Source organism: Macrobrachium rosenbergii, chromosome 4 (genome assembly GCF_040412425.1).
Source record: "Macrobrachium rosenbergii isolate ZJJX-2024 chromosome 4, ASM4041242v1, whole genome shotgun sequence".
NCBI lineage: Eukaryota > Metazoa > Arthropoda > Malacostraca > Decapoda > Palaemonidae > Macrobrachium > Macrobrachium rosenbergii.
This window is the reverse complement of record NC_089744.1, coordinates 78,282,029-78,302,118: the sequence shown is the minus strand read 5'-3', so window position 1 is coordinate 78,302,118 and position 20,090 is coordinate 78,282,029. Positions and strand designations below refer to the sequence as shown.

General features: G+C 36.8%; 1 protein-coding gene and 1 long non-coding RNA gene across 40 annotated transcripts in view; both read right to left on the bottom strand.

Annotated features, from left to right (window-relative positions):
• Window positions 1–20,090, bottom strand: part of chb (chromosome bows) — a 406,696-nt gene that overhangs the window by 353,220 nt on the left and 33,386 nt on the right. The gene's annotated exons all lie outside the window — the stretch shown is intronic.
• On the bottom strand, window positions 7,053–7,489 carry LOC136835918 (uncharacterized). The gene is made up of 2 exons (XR_010852299.1): window positions 7,389–7,489; window positions 7,053–7,189 (listed from the first exon to the last, which is right to left on the bottom strand). It is a non-coding gene; the product is annotated as an uncharacterized lncRNA (long non-coding RNA).

Here is a 20,090-nt window from a genome sequence, read left to right as displayed (position 1 = left end):
ATATTTAAGCTATAGGTTTCATCTATATGACTGAACAATAATTACTTAATGAACATGTATACAACCATCAATTAAACTGACTATTAATTCTTGGACAGCAATGACCTCTGAACTATCAAAAGTAAGTACTAAGCTTGCAAATCCTGTTAAAGAAAAATAAACATTTCTGGTGCTAGCTCAGTCGAAATTAATGATGGTATAAAAATTCATACAGAGCCAAATTTCTACTATTTAATGTGTTCTGTATGCAACTGCTCAACAAACAAAACCACAATGGGAAACTTACAATACATGAACCAAGTCAATAACAGCCCATCTGTGAGACTTTCAGACAATGCGTTCGAAAGCAGGCTATGCATTTATTATAAAAATACGTGAGCTAGCTTATGGATTCCTATGTTAATGACTTTAGTTTCCGGAAGCAGTATATTGGAAGATAATAAAGAGAAATACTTAACCACAACAATGAAACTAGGTCAAAAGTTCTCCAGGGTATTTATTATAAGGGGGGGCTGTGATATTACACTACATGCCGTTCATGCGGTGATAAATAATGAACGCTGGATACAATAGCCTTAAACCGACATTTTCTCAACGCTGCCATATCTGGTTCCTTCATTTCAATGTAAAAAGGAAGAAACTAGCAAGGGGCTTTTAAGTTTCTTTTGAGACCTCAGTCACATGTGTTTTGTTTTAAATCAATCCATTACTTCTTGATTGCCTCTTAAATTTCACTTTTATTTTGGGGTTATTTTACCAGCCACTACCGTTCTTATAACATAGGGCTTGGGATTTGGCTCCATTAATCTGCAATCAACCATGCCTATGTGTTATTCATGTGCATACCCTACTTATAATTACTATAAGATGTGATACATGCCCAGTCTACTGAGAATATTTGCCTAAGTAACCAAGTGGAAAATGCGTTAAAACACAAAATCCCCACATATCTGAAAATAATTTGTTTTCAAAAGAGAGAATAAAAGAATTCTGTCAACACTTTTTGGGTGATAATTCTTTAACAATGGAACTAATTCCTGCCCTCCCTACACAATGCCGTACATCTGGATGAGCCGCACCTGATATCGCCCTTAAGTTATCGTAAAATAAACGCTACTGTTCAGGGGTCTCTCTATCTTCGCCAAATTCGCAAGGAAGCGCCACAGGTGGCGGGCGGGCGACTCATATACCCAGGAGATCGTGTGGCCTCAATCATGACTCATAATGCAGCAGAATATTAAGAGACCCAGAGCTATATGGCAGAGTGATCGCCCACCACTCGGACACAGGCAAATGGCCATTAGGAGCTCTAAATGGTGTAATAATCTCAAGAGAAAGAGAGAGAACTACTTTCCTGATATATACAGTAGACTCTGCTTTGAATTCATAAAGAGAAAAATATAATAAACAGAAAATATTAAGACAAGAGCTTCAAAGTCTACTGGCAACTATTTCCATTAAACCTAGGCCACATACTGTACACAAGGTTATGTGAATATTAAGCACAGTGCAGAAAAGGAAATAATAGTTGTATGACAAGAGACGGACACCATCACAGACTCCAGAACACTCAGGTGTTAATACTGGGAAAGGTCAAGGAAACTATACAGCACCAGGCTGCACAGCGGCAACAGCAAAGCAGTGTCCAGGGCAGTGGAGCTGCTGCTGTAGCTGCTGCTGCTGCCGCCGAGGCCTGGGTCTCACCAGAGACATATAAGGGCTGAAGGTGCGTGTCCCGGTCACTGCCCGAGCACACTCACACACACTCATAATCTCTCTCTCTCTCTCTCTCTCTCTCTCAAAGTTAAATTGTAACAGTGTTCACTCACAAAAATTAATTGTTAATGACAAACAAATTCTCTCTCTCTCTCTCTCTAAGTAAACAAATTCTCTCTCTAAGTACAAAGTTGAATTAAGTGTAACTGCGTTAATTCACAAAACAGTTCTGAATTTAGACAGCAAAAATCCGAACTAGTTTCCACTTAGAGAGAGAGAGAGAGAGAGAGAGAGAGAGAGAGAGAGAGAGAGAGAGAGAGAGAGAGAGAGAGAGAGAGAGACTAATACCAAAGACATTAATAATAATAATAATAATAATAATAATAATAATAATAATAATAATAATAATAACTGCTGATACCAAAACCAAATGTCTAGGGTAAACAAAAACAATGCAAGTGCAATCACAATATATGACCATTCGTAAAAGTAATCCCCGCATTAACCCTCATGAAAATGACATACGAGTTGACTTCGCCATTTAAATCCTCCCCATTATTAAGCTGCAGGAAACAAAACAAGTTCATGGAGCACCACTTTCTCTCCCCAGCCATGGTCTAATCCATTGCATCTCTCAACAAACGCATCCTCAGAACTGTCCTCCTCCTTCGCTTCAGAGACATCTGTCTTCAAAACAAGCAATATGCCTGCCGTTACTAATAATAAGATAACCGAAAGTGGAACAAATGTGAGAGAAATGTAATTAATAAGCAAATACTCCTCATTATCACAAACTGACAGGTCCAAGTAGCCTAATGTAATTAGGTTGAGACGGCAATACGTAAAAGACACACACACACACACACACACACACACACACACACACACACACACACACACATATATATATATATATATATATATATATATATATATATATATATATATATATATATAATATATATATATATATATATATATATATATATATATATATATATATATATATATATATATATATATATAAATTTTTGGTGAAAATTTCACCAACATGAAGACTAACCGAATAGCAAAGCCCCATAAAAATCTGGTTCCGCCAGGATTACACGGACTTTCTTGGATATTTCTTTTTATATAAAAAAACCCCAAGAAGTTGTATCCATAAACGAAAATAAGGATGATTCGGCTTCAAAAGAAGAACCAAATGTGAAAAAAAAACTGAGTTATCACATACTTATCTGAACATGCTGTTGGCTTTGCAAGATTGGATGCATACACCCCGACTTTTTCTGTTTAAGACTAACGACTTTTATAAGAGTAATAAACGTATACCCTTAACACAGGAGCAGGGGTTCTAGCACCCCTAGGGGATGCCAAGCCGGTTCCTAAGGGGTGGGAGGATGCCTATGAATAATTAAAGCAAAATATATTTTTATATACCCATGTTATTTTATTATGCAAAAAAATAAATTGATTAATAATAATAATAATTATTATTATTTTATTTCAGCAATTCATGGGGTGTGAGAACTGACCGCTGATTTGAAAGGGGTACATACATTGAAGAAGGTTAAGAACCACTGCCTTAAGAGAAGATTCTTAGATAAAAAAAAAATGGACAAGTTATCTTCTACCCAGAAATAAAAAAAAATACTGCAACTATCACGAGATTAGAATGACACGATTCCTACGACAATGTACACAAAAACAAAATGGGAATACACTGAAACACAGACAAATTGGGGTACTTTTGCAAGAGTAATTAAGGCATAAGAGAGCATTCAGTGGGTATGACTTCTGGTATCAGAGGCGAGATATGTTCTTCTTTACCTCCTTTAGAAAATTATCGTTGATATAACTGCTGGAAGGTGTGAAGTTGCACCATTAACTGATATCTGTAACTCTTCATTCTCGATTAAACTATTGCACATCTGCAACTGGCAGTAATCAATTCAACTTTAGTTTGAATGTTTTAAAAAATTGTTTGTTTATCCACCGACCCACGTCACTGGAGGAACGCGACGATATTAGGCTTAGTAATGCTTAAACAGGACAGTACCGTGTTCCCAACCCGGCATAGCAAACGAAATTTTCATGGTTCCTCTGGCACACCTAACCCTGCATTGTTTCCACACCTGTTAGGCATATGGGCATGAAAAAGGGTATGGAGTCTTGTGGACACCTGTTTGTTCAAATCGACAGCCAGGATAATAGTCAGGTGGCGTTACAGATGAACAAATGGAGAATACGCACGATAATAAAGATAAAAGACAGAAATACGTAAAATGAAAAAAAAAATTAAAATGAAAAGAGGGCATGGGTGCCGATTTCAACAGGAATATGTACAGCACAACCGATATCAATTTATATCCCTCTTGATAAATTAGTACACCTAAAATGCATGGATTCGAATCCTGACTGTGGTACGTACACTCATATATAATTCCCTTTGGGTGTGTATTCTTCATAAGGTAAAACGAATTCGATACTAATGGGTATTTGCGGTTTAATATTTAAGTATAAAAACGTCACGTACGAATGGCTGAAAAATTTTAATATATATATATATATATATATATATATATATATATATATATATATATATATATATATATATATATATATATATATATATATATATATAACATGTGTATTTACAAGTTTTAGTGTCATGTCGTGGTGAGTGCAGATCAAACAACCTGCAAACACGAATATAACGCACACAAGGTCTTTGAACCTCATCATCAGGCCATAACATATAAGAAACCGGCCCTGCTAGTCACGAAAACAACACAAGGCGACCTTGCCAGTTCCACCATAGCAGCTGCGAGTCTTCTTGGTGGAGACGAGGTTGCCTTCGATCGTTAAGACAAACCACCGCAGCAGCATGACATGTGGCGTCACAACACGTAGGCTCGAGCCACGGTGGTTCCTCTTCCTTGCCAATTTCCTTTATGGTCCACAGCATTTTTGCTATAGAAAAAAATAAATAAAAGAGAGCCTTTATAGTCCAGAGTATATTTGGAATAAAAAAAAAAAAAGAGGAGGAGGAGGAGGAGGAGAGAGAGAGAGATAGAGAGAGAGGCCCTTTTGTATACTGACAGAATTCCTATACATTCAAATTCTACTGCCACATTTTTTCCTTTTGGGTAGTTTTACCAGACCTTGGAGTTGAAAGAACTCTTCCATTTTAATATTTTACTTAATTTCTATTTATATATTTTGTTTTTCTAATAACTGACCTCCTCTTTCTGTATTTCCCATTACCCTCTGTTACTTATTTCGAATGAACACCACATTCTTTGGAAGCTTGAATTTCAAGTCAATGGCCTCAGTGGGCTTGTTCCATATGAATAGGGTTCATCTTCTAAATAATAATAATAATAATAATAATAATAATAATAATAATAATAATAATAATAATTGTATTAAATTAGATTTTATCCAAGAGGTGGCGGTGTTGTAGAAACTTTAGAAGTATTTTTTGAGAAAATTCTTCATTTTCAGCTAAAATTTCTTTCATTGTGTGTGTTTCCAAAACATGCACAAGGCAAATAACCAGATTTTTCAGTAGCTTTAAACAAAACCATTACTAAACAATGTCATTACACTATTTCTTGATCTGTCATTTGGATTCAAACTAATCGTAAACATGTCCATTAAGTTTAAGTACAAGACTCCAGTTGCTCTACAGGAACAGAATAGAATAGAACAGAATTTAGGCCAAAGACCTAGCGCTGGGACCTATGAGGTCACTCAGCGCTGAAGGGGAAATTGACAGTGAGAAGGTTTGAAAGGTGTAACAGGAGGAAAACCTCGCAGTTACAATATGAAACAATTGTTACAGAGGGTGGAAAGTTAGATGGAAGAGAATATGAAGGGAGGTACAGTAACAAAAATAAAAGAGGCTGAAGCTAGGGGCCGAAGGGACGCTGAAAAGACCCTTAAGTAATGCCTACAGTGCACCACGTGAGGTGCACTGATGGAACCAACCCCTAAAGGGTAATAAGTCCCAGAGGCGAATTACGAAAAGGGTCAAAAGCCACGTCCCTCAATTACCGACCAATTTTCACCTCACCCTCCAAATTCGGGTGGCCTTCCCGGTACTGTAACTTTATTTCGAAGGTTGTATGGAAGCAGCAGAAAATTCGTTTTAGAATTGCCTTCGTAAAGAAAAAGTACGAGAGATAAACACGCCAAGCAAAAATTGGCAATACAATCATGCTTTAGTATCAAAATCAACCAAGCAAATCGTTAGTTTCACTCCTTCCCATTCCAGCTCAGTCAACCCTAGGTAGTGGAGATCTTATCAGATTTCCTCTATTAAACTGTATTATATATATCCGTGAGCATTATTTTGTCATTAGCACAAGGCTGATGGCAGAAAATGGCCTTTCCACTGGAGTGACATCAACTTCTAATGATGGAACACTGTTAGACAGCCATGACATGGAAAAAATTGCTGTATTCAACGAAAATCTTCCCCCCAGAATTCCAAAACCCTAATTAGCTGATTATCTGGAAACGCACCAAAACGTGAAACCAAAATAAAACCTCCATATAAGTATACATATATATATATATATATATACACATACGAATGGGAGGAAAATCTTTAAGACCCTAAAATCCTGATTTAGAACAGAATATAGATTTTAGGCCAGAGGCCAAGCGCTGTGACCTATAAGGTCATTCAGCGCTGAAACGGAAATTGACTGTAAAAAGGTTCAAAAGGTGTAACATGAGAAAAACCTCACAGTTGCACTATGAAACAAGTGTTAGGAGAGGGTGAAAAGTAAGATGGAAGAAAATATGAACGGAGCTACAGAATAAGGAATGAAAGCAGCTGCAGCAAAGTATCTCAAGTAATGCCTACAGTGCAAGGCATGTGGTACACTGACGGCACTAACCTCCCACAGGGTAAAGTCCTTATTTGATTTGCTTTGATTTATGAAAGTTTTGCCTAATGACCTGGCACTGGAGTCGGTCGATTCTCCAGTGCACCCTAAAATCCTGAAGGAGTAAAGACTTAGAATCTACAAAGAGTACTTCCAATATTATGGCCCAATTTGCTTCAACAAAGGCAGCTTGCATGACCACGCACAGGAAGCTTTGTTCATTATCTTCATGCGACGCTGTAATCTGCATTCTCGGCAAGTCTCTGAAATCATGATTCCGTCCCCAAAGTTTGCCTTCGAGTTTCGTGTCTTCACGGAACACGGAATGACTCTGTCGACACAACATCAGGTAACAAAGAATCATTTTTCAGCCTGTTTCTTATATACTTTTATTCCAAAAGGAACATTTGTGCCTTCTATATATTTCCTTCTTTTATCTTCCCTATTTATACATTCCTGTGACTTTCTGCAGGTTTTCTTTTTTATCTTTCCTATTTATACATTCCTGTCACTTTCTACAGGTTTTCTTTTTTATCTTCCCTATTTATACATTCCTGTCACTTTCTGCTGGTTGCCTTTTTATCTCTCCTATCTAGGTTTTCTCTTTTTTTTATCTTCCCTATTTATACATTCCTGACTCACTTTTTATCTTCCCTACTATACATTCCTTTTCTACTTTTTTTTATCTTCCCTGTTTATACATTCCTGTCACTTTCTACAGGTTTTCTTTTTATCTTTCCTATTTATACATTCCTGTCACTTTCTGCTGGTTGCCTTTTTTTATCTCTCCTATCTATACATTCCTGTGACTTTCTACAGGTTTTATTTTTTATCTTCCCTCTTTATACATGCCTGTGACTTTCTACAGTTTTTTTATCTTCCCTATTTATACATTCCTTCACTTTCTACAGGTTTTCTTTTTTATCTTCCCTATTTATACATTCCTGTGACTTTCTGCAGGTTTTCTTTTTTTATCTTTCCTATCTATACATTCCTGTGATTTAGTACAGGTTTTCTTTTTTTTATCTTCCCTATTTATACATTCCTGTCACTTTCCACAGGTTTTCTTCTTTATCTTTCCTATCTATACATTCCTGTGACTTTCTACAAGTTTTCTTTTTTATCTTCCTATTTATACATTCCTGTCACTTTCTACAGGTTTTCTTTTTTATCTTCCCTATTTACACATGCCTGTGACTTTCTGCAGGTTTTCTTTTTTATCTTCCCTATTTATACATGCCTGTGGCTTTATACAGGTTTTCTTTTTTATCTTTCCTATCTATACATTTCTAAACAAACCATCCCAATAAAATTATTCTTTTATGGCTGTTTGGAACATAAATATCAGCCACTGGCTTCATCACTTCCAGGAATACCAGCTACGATTAACTCATTTCTTTTAGTCTAATACGAAATTTTCCAAAATTGCCGGCACCAATTCAGCACTCTTGCTCATAAGATGAAACGCATAATAAAAAAATGTATTGACAAACATCCTAACTCTGAGCAATCTATTGTAGCAACACGGGGTGGCTTTTAATCATTCTTGCTGGAGGGATAAATCAGTAAGCTGCTGGCGTACTGATCACAATGGTTCTCATGCCAACTGTAACCAAATTCATTAGATACAGGAGAGGATACACACGTCGACAGTGTTAGTTCCTTATCTGCAGTAAATACACCAACGTAATGAGCAGCTGTTTTAGGTTCATGAAATAAGTATTTCTTATCCTCTCGACTTCATGTGTGTAGCCAGAACAGCTGCTTTGATAGAAGATAGAATATAGGATTTAAGCCATAGGCCAAGCACTGGGATCTATAAGTTACTCAGCGGTGTAACGGAATTGGCAGCAAGAAGGTCTGACAGGTGTAACAAGAGTAAAACCTCGCAGCTGCACTATGAAACAACTGTTAGGAGAGGGTAGAAAGACAGATGGAAGAAAGAATATATGAACGGAGGTACAGTAAAAGGAATGAAACAGGTTACAGCTAGGGGCCGAAGGAACGCTGCAAAGACCCTTTAGTAATGCTACAGTACACCACATGAGGTGCACTGGCGGCACTACCCCCTACGGGGAACTGCTGCTCTGGGTTTATAAAGCAGAATTAAATTCACAAACCTCTCGACCTGCCATATACTCGTATAACATACCAAATTGGAGAAGCTCTTCCTACATTTAAAGTTCTGATGCTTTTAAAGTCAAGTTAAAGGGGAAAAAACCCGATGCTTTTAAAGTCAAGTTAAAGAAAAAAAAAACGATGGCTTTTAAATTCAAGTTAAAGGGAAAAAAACCGATGCCTGTTTCAACGAAATACTTCCCACATCGGCCAAACAACACTCACGTTCAATCACTGCCGAGATGACCCTTTAATCCTCACGTGACAAACCTCTCCCAGAGGACACGAAAAGAATGAATCTATCCGAAAATCAATGCCGACACGATAGCTTCGAGTTTATTTGGGTTCCTACTAACAAAACGCTGAAAAAGAAAACAGTCAAGGGGTGGGAGAATTAACGTTTACTTCACAGACACTACGTTATTACTGAAAATGCCAAGTTACAAGCAAGGAGTCTTTGGACCTTCGTTACAAGGACTTGAAAATGCTGTAAATCGTGGCGTGTGTGTTTGTTTTTATCCCATACATACCAAGTCACAAGAACTTACAAATGCTGTAAATCGCAGCGTGTGTGTTTGTTTTTATTCCATACCACGTTACAAGGACTTGAAAATGCTATAAATCTGGCGTATGTGTTTGTTTTTATTCCATACGACGTCACAAGAACTTACAAATTCTATAAATCTTGGCGCGTGTTTCTGTTTTTATTCCCTACCACGTTACAAGAACTTACAAATGCTGACAAACACACATGCCTCGATTAACAGCATTTAATCGAGGCATGTGTGTTTGTTTTTATTCCATACCACGTCACAAGAACTTATAAATGCTGTAAATTGTGGTTTGTGTGTTTGTTTTTATTGCCTACCACGTTACAAGAACTTACAAATGCTGTAAATCAAGGCGTGTGTGTTTGTTTTACTACCTACCACGTTACAAGAACTTACAAATGCTGTAAATTGTAGTGTTATGTATTTATTTTTAACCCCCCACCCCAAAAAAAAAACTTGAGTCCAACTCCAACATCCATTAGCATTACTCGAAGAGTATCGACAACCACCTTCTCAGAAAGTTATTAAAATATACACAATATAAACACATAACCCCCACTAATAACTATTCATGGAACGCCAAGCTTCGTGAAAGCAAGAAATCTGTCAGTTCTCACCGGTTCTTCGCATGAAAATTCCAAGAACGATGTAACGGCGAAAGTATAAAAATAAAAAATACAGAAGCGTGAAAATGTTAATTGACAATTTGTAAAGTGGCTTTAATACTGCATTTTAAAATGGCGTGCATCAGTGCCTTGGTTTATCCGACTTGTTTTTGTGCTGGAATTTAATTGGTTTGTTGGTTTCTCTTTGTTATTCTTCGTCATTTTCTTCACTCCGTTTTCTCCTTTTTTCTGATATGACCATTCTATTCAGTAGATATATGCTTTGAATAATAATAATAATAATAATAATAATAATAATAATAATAATAATAATAATAATAATAATAATAATAGCCCCAAGTCCCCTTCTCTTGATCTTCCAACTCTTCTGGTGCCCTCAGGACCCCTAGTTAACTATTTCTTTCTTTAAATCTTCAGCTGAAAATCCTTAGGGACAGAGTCAACCAACTATAAATCCAGGAGGGTTACAAGGGAAATCAGACGGCATACAGAGAGAGAAAAGTTATAGGAAAAGGTGATAAATAAATAAATACGAAGAAACACAAAATAAAACCGATGCACTTGAAATTCAGAAGACGTCAGCGGAGAGTAGGAATGAATTTGCTCCTCGCTTAAATATTTGGAGACCAGAAGATTCCACAACTGCACTAGGCAAACTACTCCACATTTTAGTTATAGCCAATGCAAAACACCTAAAATCCTGAGCAGTATTAAACCTGGTGCTAGAAAACGACACAATAACATTTACTATTCTCCAAAGATTTGCGCAAAGGAAGAACACATGACACCTTCGCCTCCCTTTCATCATCTTACCTATACATGGTATTTCTGTCACTTCCTCTTTGGGTATCATTTATAACTCTATCCGACCATCTGGCTCCTAATATTCTTGAATTTTAATTATATAACAGACAAAACCTTTATTAAGAAATATATTCATAGCCATACAATGATGCACGTCTGCACAGCAACACAGATCGTACTAGATTTATGTATGACCATACTTTCGCATTATGTAATTTTCATTTATATGATTTCTAAATCTTATTCATCTTGCTCATTGTAAGATTTGCCTATTTTAGGCTTTCACTAAATTCCAATAGCAGAGAACCTCATTAATCCTTTCTCCATTTGTGCATTCCCTTATCTCATTACTTCTGTTTTTTAAATAATAATAATAATAATAATAATAATAATAATAATAATAATAATAATCATATAATCGCAAGAGTTACTAGAATAGTGAAGCAATCCACAATGGTATAAATGTAAGTATAAACAAATATATACAAAGAGAGCTTTCGAGAACCTGCTCGATTTTCCTCCTCAATGTGAGGGACGAGAATCGAGCAGGTTCTCGAAAGCTCTCAATTTGTGTAACTCTTTTACACTTACAATCACATCATTGTGGGTTTCTTCACCATGAATAATAATAATAATAATAATAATAATAATAATAATAATAATAATAATAAAATATGTCCTGGTTAAAACGATGGCTGCATGTAGCGAATTAATATTATATTGAGTCTTAAATTTTTATTTTGATTCGCTTCTCCAGCTCGATAATATTGGTAAAAAACTGGCCTACGTTGATATTTTGGCAAGGAGAAATTTAAGCAGTTTTATTTTCTGTAATAATAATAATAATAATAATAATAATAATAATAATAATAATAATAATAATAATACTAAACTGTTAACAGAATATACACTGACAAAAAAGATTCAAATAAAAATTATCAGCATAACTACTTACCAAAGCTGGTAAGAGGGTTACAGATAAAGAAAAAAAAAAAAAAAAAAGCAAGTAAACCCAACAGTCGAGGGCACGATAACCTCAAGCAAAATCAACATACAATGGACACTGAAGATACACCAGACTGAATTGAGATGGCCAAAACAGCGGCATTGCGGGATCTGGCAAGGGTGAAAGCAACATCACAGTGAGCGAGTGAATATATATATCATTTAATTTAAAATTAACCCCCCATACAAATTTAACGCCCACCATACATTTAACTCAACTATATATGACGTGAGCTTATGTAGGGAACCTTCTCAGCTTTAATCGTTGGGCCTAAACTTCAACATCTGGCATTCCCTTCAGTTATGTGAACTATCTTATATAATGGTGAACGTGGGTGTTATAAAAAGCACCAATGAATACTTACAAGATATATGTGACACTGGTGTATTTTTAATTCCTCAACAAATTACTAAAAATTTATCATTTTAACAATAATTTCGAATGCTTTTACACTGCATTTGTTCAACAAATTAATATAAATTTACCATTTCAACAATAATTTCAAATGTTTTTACACTAATTGTTCAACAAATTTATCACGAACAATAATTCCGGTTGTTGTTATACTACTTGTTCAACAAATTTATCATTTCAACAATAATTTCGATTGTTTTTACACAACTTGTTCAACAAATTTCTACAAATTTATCATTTCAACTATAATTTCGAATGTTATTACACTAATTGTTCAACGAATTTATCATTTTAACAATAATTTCGATTGTTTTTAAACAACTTGTTCAACAAATTACTACAAATTTATCAATTCACCAAAAATTTCGAATGTTTTTACGCTGTAACTGTTCAACAAATTCCAACAAATTTATTATTTCACCAATAATTTCGAATGTTTTTACGCTGTAACTGTTCAACAAATTTACCGTTTCAACAATAATTTCGATTGTTTTTACACTGTACTTGTTCAACAAATTTCTACACATTTATCATTTCATCAAAAATTTTGACTTTTTTTTTCACGAGCATACAAATACGAGAGATTACAATCAAATAACAACAACGAAAAAAAGCCAAAAGTGAATGTTCGCATCTCATGACTAGGCCTAAAGACGCCACTCGCAAACAACAAATGGAAACAAATCGAACAGGTGCTCTGTAACATTTCCAACAGCAATTACAACACTAAGGAAAAAAAAACTTTAAAACCACATAAAATTACCTATACAAACAAAGGTACCACATAAAACCTTGATCGAACCAACATTCGAGTAGGAAAGCTAAGTAAAAAATTTCCTTCTTACTTCTTTACCCACGAAAATAATCATATAAAAAATGTATTAAAAGAAAGGGCGTTAAAGAACGTAAATAACAGGATTCCCGACCGTTCTGACGAAATCTGAGCCCACTTCAATACCTCTCCATGTACACGGAGCCTCATATGAGCGCCGTGAACACGTTAGTCCATAAATGGAAGGTATAAAATCGTTCGTGGCAAGCACTTGCCGTGTAAATGAATTCCATCATGGAGGCCATATAAAGCCAATCGCATAACACAAGTGTGAGGAGGAGGAGGAGGAGGAGGAGGAGGAGGAGGAGGAGGAGGAACAGGAGGAGGAGGAGGAGGAGGAGGAGGAGGAGGAGGAGGAGGAGGAGGAGGAGGAGGAGGAGGAGGAGGAGGAGGAGGAGGAGGAGGAGGAGGAGGAGGAGGAGGAGGAGGAGGAGGAGGAGGAGGAGGAGGAGAGAGAGAGAGAGAGAGAGAGAGAGAGAGAGAGAGAGAGAGAGAGAGAGAGAGAGAGAGAATAACTTACGTATCTTGGAGTTGGAATGGTTAAGAGCCACTAACGGTGGAAATAAATTAAACTAAAAGATAAAATCTTGATTAATGCAAAGAACATTAACGTAACAGAAATATCAATAATGCCTATAAAAAAATAATAAAAAAACTTAACTCTTTAGGGCAAACCAGTTTGCTCAAACTTCAAAACACATTCTCTAAGAACCCTCGATATAATCACTGTATTCTAATCACACATGCGCGTGCACACGCGCGCGCACACACACACACACACAGATAACGTTACACCGTCTATCATCTAATCTAAAAATAACTTAGTAGAGAGCTATCCAGCTGATTCAGTTGCAATATCACTAACGAGGATCTCGAGATAAAATAAACAAATGACATCCTACAGCTGTTTACTCTGCCAGCCAGCTGGGAAATTGAAGTCGTCTACAACCTAGCACCTAAGTACATATTATGAAATGTACCCCTTGACCATGTCGCTTCTGAAAAGGCCCGAGAATTATAAGTCCACCACACTCTGAAAAAGATCTAACGGACTTCCACGTGCGACTTCATAATACAAGAGGCTTTTTCACACACCTGCAATCACGAAGTCCACTTGGGTTTCCAACTACATCATTTTAAGGGTGTTTTATCCACGTTTTAACAATACCTCTGCAGACGTTGATACACAATTTATTCATCGTTAAGACAGGATACACTGGCATCAGGCCCTACATAATAAATGACGCTGACGACGCCAACAACAGGAGGGAGGGAAGAGTTTATTAAAATGCAGGTGACCATGGCTTAACGCCTACGCCAGACAACTGATGACCAAAACGGAGATTCATGTTCAACAATGGCCCGAGCCGAGCCAGCCTACCTGGGTGTCCTTTTAACTTCTGTCATCCTATCTGCGAAAACAATAGGGCTGTAGTGTCAGCCCGAGAGATACATATTCTGCATGAAAATGCCCTTAAATCACTGGGCTTAACTTGAGAGGGGGAGAAGTAATGCCCGTTTTTAATATGGTTTTATATTTTCACGGTGCGCTGATCCCATATCTTTGTTTTTCCAGCTGCAACTCACGATACAGATTAAAAATCAAGGAAAATTTAATAGGATTTGATATTTTCACGGTGCGCTGATCCCATATCTTTATTTTTCCAGCTGCAACTCACGATACAGATTAAAAATCAAGGAAAACGTCATTATTCAAATGTCTAGGAAACTATAGGTCAACAAAGGCCTACCGAATTTTGATTAAAAAATTCAAACCATTCCATTCAAAGCGTTAGCAGAGGACTAGAGAGAAGGGGAGGGGGGCTAATGAAAAAGTAGGAGTTGCAGCGACGTCAAAAATATTCAATACCTTTTTAACATCGTTCGCTTGACCTAAATGCTTTTTTGCAACTCCAAGAGGAAAAATCCGATTAATAACATTGCAAGGACTAACAAATGACAACTTCCACTTTATGAAATCAGGTTCAAGTGTTCTCAATGTGTTAATCCGCCTAACAAGTTAATTCTCAATATATATATATATATATATATATATATATATATATATATATATATATATATATATATATATATATATATATATATATATATATATATATATATATATATATATATATATATTACAAGCAACATATACATTAAGGGTCTGTTACCTTGTAATTTTGCCTACCCTCTCTCTCATCTTTTTGTTTTCAGTGCACCCAGTTATACCTTTAGCGTCCATGCGTTTTTTCTTTTGTGAAATCCTTTCACTAAGGACACAAACACTCGAGATGATGGTTCCGTTAAGGTTTCTCTCTTTTAACACTATTATTTTTTCCACTTTTATAGTGTATGTATGTATGTACACACATACACACACACATATATAGACCAAGATTTTTATGAACATGCCTAGCATGCTCTAGATAAAAATAAAAACTAAAAAATACCCCAACCACAAGAGCAGTCTGGAATTAGCTTTAAAGAAATCAGTGGAAACACATTGAAATGCCATCTAAATATGCCAGCTCATAATTATCTTGGAGAACACCCATGCTATAGTGTAGAGTGACTAGGAACGCCCTTTCCTCCTTTTCTCGTGGATTATACGCGCAGCCAACAATAACAAGGAACTTCGCGTTGGAGAGAGAGAGAGAGAGAGAGAGAGAGAGAGAGAGAGAGAGAGAGAGAGAGCTGTGACGAGATGTGGCAGCTCAGAACTGGACGAGAGAGTCCATGAAAGGAAGCTCTCAATTATCATGGCGATATAGGGGCCAACCTGCAGACTCGTTTTCTCAACTCGGCACCGCTACTCCCATGGCGCTAGAGATCTCATCTCGCATTCTCAACTTCCTCATCACCCTTCTTGCCCTCGCCCTTCCTCCCTCCCTCCAGCACACTCCCTCACTAACTCACTCACTCACTCTCTCACTCAGTCACTCACAGACGTCTAACTGTGCTATAAAGCCACCACAACACTCCCCCACACGGTCCTAACGACAGAAATAAACATGAAGTACTTTAACTTCATAGAAAAGACAGTGAAGCAACTGCACGAAAACAGTACTTGCGAACCAACGTCACGGCTTTCGATCAATCAATATGCATCGCATTTAAAGGTAAAAATCCAAGGGAAACTTCTCCGCTGCACCTAACTCGTTCTTGGACCGGTCGCTTGTCTCCCTTCATGCATATGTAGGAGCCCTGGAAGTTAACACAAAGGACAAAATACTAAATTCTATTTTTAGAGGCTTTTAACACACACGAACAACAGGCGTATAAACAATGCAGTTTATTACAGGACAGGTCTGCAGGGTAAGATCAACGATTAGAGTATCTCCTTGAAAGATTACCGCGATAGGAACACCGAGATTATCTACAACGCAGACAGCAAAATCCTATTCAATGCAGAAATCCACAACTGCTTTTCGACAATGCTAGTGGAGAGTCAGCTGTCTGTTTTTGCCTTGAATACAACGCTCTTAAATTGTAGAAAACTTCGTAGAATAGTGGTAGTTGGTTTTTGCAATGAATAAGATCTGCTGTCTTTATTTCAATTATTTCGATGCCCACAAAAGATCTACAGAACAAAGCCTACAGACTTTGATCACATCAATACTGCACTTTCAAAATACAGCACAAAAATGTACAGGGGCTCCAACCTGTGTAATAATATTAATGACAATTTTTACGTATTCTTCTCACCAGGCTAAACAAGACACGCCATAGAATCATGCTATTCATTAACCTGTGCACATGAGACACTGCATTATTTCTGAAGGGGACAGGTCTCGCACAGTCCTCATAGTTCCAAAAGATGGAAAAACCCCGAGACAACGGATGGAAAGGTGGAGAATGTGTATTTTACACCAACGTATTAGCTTCCAATTATACAAAGCTGATCTTTTTCGTCGCCCATTAAGAAATTATACCATTTCAATCAGAAAAAATAACTTAAGGTAAACTCAGCATAAGCACAGTGTTCCATCAAATCTAAAATTCTCCTGGAAAATTATACAACATATGGTTTCTTTGAACAAAACCACAAAATTCTCCTGCTTTACTGGTTTCTTTTAATGAAGTTAAGGTACTATCCATAGAAAATATAAAATGTTTACACAGAAAAGAACAAAAATGTAAACATACTCTGCGTAGCTACAACATCTATTCATTGTTGGTCACAAAACAATCTTTCCGAACAGAAGTGTGTACCCAATATTACTGTCTAATCTAAAAATAAAAATTCCACAGAATCTTCTAATATAGTAAGGTCGACACACTGAAGGAATAACAATTTTCAAGACTCAATTTTATTTACCTGAAAAAAAATTCTTCTTTTTCTTACGAGAATCTTCATCACGTCCTTATTACTGAGAAAATTATTTGTTAATTTATTATCATCTACCAACGAATTAAAAATGATAAAGACATCATGAGAAAAAAAAAAGGGGGGGGTTCCAGGATAAAATTACGTAAAATTAACTCTATTTCATGTTAAGACTCAGATGCATCAGTAAGCTTATTGACAACAACCTACCTTGAACAAATGCAATAGCAACTGGCATTGCTGAACATTACAAAAAATAAAATGAAAATGAATATATTAAATAAACTACGAAAACCCGTGGTACAATCTCCGTCACATCAGCTTGGCATTAAAATTACCACGAACTTCCATGTACGTAAACTACTCTCTAAATATTAAAATACGAGCAACAACATAATGACTATTTTAACCTTCACGCCAATGACAGCCGGACTTGTATCGAAGATGCCTACGCAGATACTTAAGAACATCGAACCAGGGCGAGCCACTCTCAACCAGGAACCCTTCGTTTAATTACACGAAATATAAAAAACGTCCACAGCTTTCAAAGCCAAACTGAATACAGAATTTACGCCAAAGGCCAAGCACTGGGACCTATGAGGTCATTCAGTGCTGAAAAGGAAATTGACATTAAAAGGTTTGAAAGGTGTAACAGGAGGAAAACCTCACAGTTGCACTATGAATCAACTGTTAGGAGGGGGCAGAAAGTAAGATGGAAGAATGAGAATAAGAAGATGGTAATTAAAAGGAACGAAAGGGTCGCAGCTAGGGGCCGAGGGACGCTGCAAAGAACCTTAAGTAATGCCTACAGTGCACCACACGAGGTGCACTGACGACACTAACCCCCTACAGGACTTCAAAGCCAAAGAAATAGTAACATGACTTTCAAGGGATCAGCTCCTCAAGATGATGCTCAAATTTTTCACAATTTTCATCATACAATCAACAATGTGTGGCATTTATAATTCTCTTCATCACTGGCGCACGACTACAGGTATTCGGTGGAAGACCAGGATTTTGTTTTAAGCCGCGTGATGTTATCACAATCCATCGAACTCGGCTTTATGTTATAGCAAAGTTATTCGCTAATCACGTCATCGTGTGGCAAATACTTTTTTCTTTTCAACAGGGAAATAAAGAAGCTAAAACTGAAACAGGGCCATGGGGAGGAGGGGAGGAAAATTTTTCTAAGCGATGAGGAAGAAGGTGTAAAACTGCACAAGGTCCGTACGAGTTAAATATAAAATGGGGTAAATACACCATATTCTTGTCTAAGCGAGGGGGTCATGTAATTAAATATTACAGTCGTTTTAATATTTACCTCACGGTCTTCATTAAACAAAATAAAAAAAAACTAAAAATCTTTTCGTTCTTGCAGAATTACTTTTCAGGGGAACAGATGTGTGCTGAAGTGACAACCAACCATATCCCCTTTTACTCTAATACCGGGTACAGAAAGAAACTAGAGAAGAGGAAGGAAAAACAGACGGGTATAATCCTGATGAAAACAACAACCAACCTACAAGTAACAGATTTTGCAAATATAGAAGCAACAGTAAATGTTATAATTTGGGGGCAAAAATTTCCGCCAGTCACCGGACAGACCAACCCAAGATTTCAGATTTCCAATAGGTGGGACGTCGTGGGTCAATGGGTATTTTGAAGATTCCTAGGAAAGAGTGAACTCTAAAAATCAGTACCAGTAAGGCGCCTACCGTCAAAGACAGAGAGGCCTACTTGCCAAGAATTGAAATACCTCGAGTAGCCTACACACACACAAAAAAAAAGTGGGGTAACTGATGCACCCACAATAAGTAATCTGAACTATGTCAGTGCGCCTCTCCCAAAAGAATTATGAAGTGGCTTGAACACGCAAAATGTTGATAGAAGTAAATATGGGATACTTTCCACTCTATGCAAATGAAGGATTAAATGAAAGACAAAAAAACGTCTTTTTGAGGTAATTCACCAGATTCCCAGAATTCACACTGACAAATAATCTAAACAACATTGCAAATGGTTGAAGTTAAAAGTGAGCATCGCTCGATGTTAAAGAAAAGGAACTATGACCCCTAACCCATACGCATAGCCTATGTATTCGAAGAGCACAAACGCACAAATCTAAGGCTAAAGTGGAGGCGAGATGGAGGAGAGAGGAAAAAAAAAAACCACCTACGACAGAAGAATTTGTATAAAACCTAGAAGAACGTAATTAAGCATTGAGTGGTCCCCTATTTCTGTAATAGGCTGCACCAGGTTATATTTCCAAGAGGGGGGGGGTTCCCCAGCAATCACCAAACAGGAAAATAAAAAAAGACGACAGCACAATCATCAGCTAGGCTGAAAACTCCTTTAAAAATCAGTGTAGAATAAAAACTGTACCAGATGGAAAAACGTTGTGACTACCAAGAGATGAAACCATTGTATGTCCTACGATTCTGGGGACAGAATAGAAGTTATCATACGTGTCGATTCTGAGGACAGAATAGGAGTATCGTAAGTATCGATTCTGTGGACAGAGTAGGAGTATCGTAAATATCGATTCCGAGGACAAAATAGAAGTATCGTACTTCGTAAGTATCGATTCTGAGGACAGAATAGGAGTATCGTAAGTATCGATTCTGGGGATAATATAAGAGTATAATACGTATAGGAATTAAACACCAGAAACTTGTTTCCGTACGAGAAAGTATCTGATGAAAAAATCCACATATGAAGTAAAAAATATACCATTCCTGGATAAGTCACGAATGGAAGCAGTAAAAAAAAGGCCTCCGTAATTCTACCAAACAGAA